Source organism: Artemia franciscana, chromosome 5 (assembly GCF_032884065.1).
Source record: "Artemia franciscana chromosome 5, ASM3288406v1, whole genome shotgun sequence".
NCBI lineage: Eukaryota > Metazoa > Arthropoda > Branchiopoda > Anostraca > Artemiidae > Artemia > Artemia franciscana.
Window position 1 is genome coordinate 5,015,932 of NC_088867.1, and position 4,128 is coordinate 5,020,059.

The window sequence follows — 4,128 nt, forward strand, 5'->3', positions numbered from 1 at the left end:
ATAGTTCATCAGCTTATAAATAAAATTTTATTTTTGGGTGGTACCCAATGTGTTTTTTTTTTGTAATTTACCGGACACTAGCAACTTACTTGATAATCATAGGGTAGTAAATAGGGGCTAGTTGGAAGCACAATTTCTTGAGTATCCACTTTGAATATACCCATTATCACAGTGCCAAGACAAAGTACCATGTGACACAAAAAAGTACTGGGGCTTGCTGAAGCTAGTAGGCTGGTTATAACCTCTCTAGCGGTCTTACCTAGGAAATTCTCTTAGATAAATATAATACCGACTGATAAATTTTCGAATACAGCGTTGCTACTATGGAACTGAAAATTATTTCATCTTAGCCGACGAAGCTAAGAGGCTGGAAAAAAACAGCTGCTAGTAACATTTTTAAAGGATAAACAACTAGAGTTCACAAAGAACACTCTAGTTTGCTCACCAATTGGTGCTAGCTTTCATCAATCAATCCAAAAATTAATCTAATCTTTCATCCCTTAGTTCTATGACTATCTACCTTTGTTCTGCGCTAGGAATGACGTATGGACGGATGATAGATATACATATCTATTAACAAATGAAATGACATCATTTTTATACACTCCTAAAAAGGGCTTATGCCAGATTTCCCTCTCATTCACCAGGACTATCTTTCTTCGCTTTTTCTACAATTAGCAATGGTTTGATGCCCAAAACTACTTGATTTTGATCAACTACTTTATGAAGGCTGGTTCGGGGGTTCATCAGCGGAATGTGTTGGGCCAGAAGCCTAGCTAACCTCTCGTTGGATTTATTGTATTAAGGAAAAACGCTATATGTGAAACGCTATATGTCAAGGTAGTATTGAGCTCCTACAGTCCCTGATGTAGGCCGACACAGCCTATTTGCGACGAAAAAAAAAGTTGAAAAGTTCTTACGACAAAAAAAGTTAAAAGACAATATCTAAATACTTAAGGAAAAAACAAAACTAAAGTGATCGTCAGCCAGTAAATAAAATGAAAAGAAAAGACAGATACTTCGACAAAGACCTTCCCCCTCCCTAAGCCACCCTCAGTACTAAAAAATCTAATGACCTTTCGAAGTAACCTGTACAGAAAGAAAAATGACAGAGCATCTGCGAATTGGATTTGTATTAAATGTTTTTATAATAGAGTCATTGGAAAGTTCTTCGTGACAATATCAAGGGAATCACAAAGCCAATTATCAGAAGATTGGCTCGCCGTGGTGGTGTAAAACGTATATCTGGCCTAATTTACGAGGAAACAAGAGGTGTTCTTAGAGTTTTTCTAGTATATATATAAAAATAAGTTGTCTGTGCGTGTGTGTGTGTCAAGTGACGTCATGTTTGTGTGTCGACTGACGTCATGTTTGTTGATTGACGAAATTACACACCGGGACACAAATGACGACCAGGACACCGGGATATCTATATCAAACAGTTCGTGGTAACGAACTGTAGTAAGGAGCGACCCGGCTCAATAGTAACCAAAACTCTAAAAAATTGAAATTTGATATCAATAGCTACATCAAAAGAATCGCATTTTAATACTGATTTTAAATATTTAAGTTTCATCAATTAAATATTTAAGTTTAGTCTTACCCATCAAAAGTTACGAGCCTGAGAAAATTTGTACTATTTAAGAAAATAGGGGGAAACACCCCCTAAAAGTCGTAGAACCTTAACGAAAATGACACCACCTGATTCAGCGTAAAAGAGAACCCTATTGTAACAGTTTCAAGCTCCTATTTACAAAAATGTGGAATTTTGTATTTTTTGCCAGAAGACAAATCACGGGTGTGATTTGTTATTTGTTTGTTTTTTTTTTTCTTTTTCCCAGGGGCCATCGGATCGACCAAGTGCCCCTAGAATGTCGCAAGAGGGCTCATTCTAACGGGAATGAAAAGTTCTAGTGTCCTTTTTAAGTGACCAAAAAAATTGGAGGGCATCTAGGCCCCCTCCCACGCTCATTTTTTTCCCAAAGTCAACGAATCAAAATTTTGAGATAGCTATTTTGTTCAAAATAGTCGAAAACCATAATAACTATGTCTTTGGGGATGAATTACTCCCCCACAATCCCTGGGGGAGGGGCTGCAAGTTAAAAACTTTGACAAGTGTTTACATATAGTAATGGTTATTGGGAAGTGTAAAGACGTTTTCAGGTGGATTTTATTTTGTTTGGGGGTAGGGCTGAGGGGAGGGGGCTATGTTGGAGGATCTTTTCTTGGAGGAATCTGTCATGAGGGAAGAAAAATTCAATGAAAAGGGCGCAGGATTTTCTAGCATTACTAAAAGAAAACAATGAAAAATAAACATGAAAACGCTTTTACAAATGAAAGGAAGGAGTAGAGTTTATTACGCATATGAGGGGTTCTAAAAATACTTTAGCATAAAGAGCGAGGTATTTAGGAGGAGATAAATACCTCGCTCTTTATGCTAAAGTATTTTTAGTAATTGCAACTATTTATTCTACGGCCTTTCTGATTCAGGGGTCATTCTTAAAGAATTCGGACAAAACTTACGATTTAGTGTAAAAAGCGAGGTATTAACGAGGGTACAAACCCCCTCGTATACATAATAGAAATATAGGATTATGAAAGTTTGTTACGTAAGTTAATTCTTAAGTTACGTATATTTTTTACTAATAAAAACGTTCGTAAAAAATTTAAGTTCTAGTTGCCTTTTTAAGTAACCAAAAAATTGGAGGGCAACTAGGCCTCCTTCTCTACCCCTTATTTCTCAAAATCGTCTGATCAAAACTAAGAGAAAGCCATTTAGCCAAAAAAAGAATTAATATACAAATTTCATTTTAATAATTTATGTACGGAGAGCCAAAACCAAACATGCATTAATTCAAAAACGTTTAGAAATTAAACAAAAAAAACTATTTTTTTTTATCTGAAAGTAAGGAGCGACATTAAAACTTAAAACGAACAGAAATTACTCCGTATATGAAATGGGTTGTCCCCTCCGCAATCCCTCGCTCTTTACGCTGAAGTTTGACTCTTCGCCACAATTCTACTTTTTAAAACAATTAAAAGCTATAGTGTAAAGAACGAGGGATTGCGGAGGGGACAACCCATTTCATATACGGAGTAATTTCTGTTCGTTTTAAGTTTTAATGTCGCTCCTTACTTTCAGCTAAAAAAATTAGTTTTTTTTTATTTAATATATAAAAATAAGTTGTCTGTGTGTCGAGTGACGTCATGTTTGTGTGTTGACTGACGTCATGTTTGTTGATTGACGAAATTAAACACCGGGACATCGGGACACAAATGACGACCGGGACAGAGGGAATATAAATGACGACCGGGACACTAAAGGAGAAAGCGACCGGGACACAAGGAATGATCGATTAGCAATCACCATCAACAAAGCACATGGACACAAATGACGACCGGGACACAGGGAATATAAATGACGACCAGGACACTCAAAGAGAAATTACAGACCGGGACAGCGGAACACAAATGACGACCGGGACAAAAATGACGACCGGGACACAGGAAACATGAATGACGACCGCGACACTCAAAGAGAAATTTACAGACTGGGACACCAGGACACAAATGATGACCGGGACACAGGGAAACAACAACAACGGGGACGCCGGGGGCACAGGGGGATATATAAATGACGACAGGGACACAGGGAATGTTCGGGTAGCAATCACCATCGACAAAGCTCAAGGGCAATCATTAGAATAACGAGGTATAGATCTGAATACAGATTTTTTTCCCCATGGACAATTATATGTTGCATGTTCAAGAGTCGGTAAACCTGATAATCAATTTATATGCACAGACAATGGGACAGCTAAGAATGTTGTACATTCGCAAGTTTTACGTAGTTAAATATATATATATATATATATATATATATATATATATATATATATATATATATATATATATATATATATATATATATTCACAGGTGGGACACAGGGACACAACTACAATGACGCGTAACTAATATGGCGCGTAACACTAGTAAGTAATAAGTATATAATACGTAAGTATATAATAAGTACAATAACTAATAATTTATATTATTACTTTATTATTTTATTTTATTATAAGATAATAAGTATACATTAAAATATAATGAGTATATAAGTATATTAT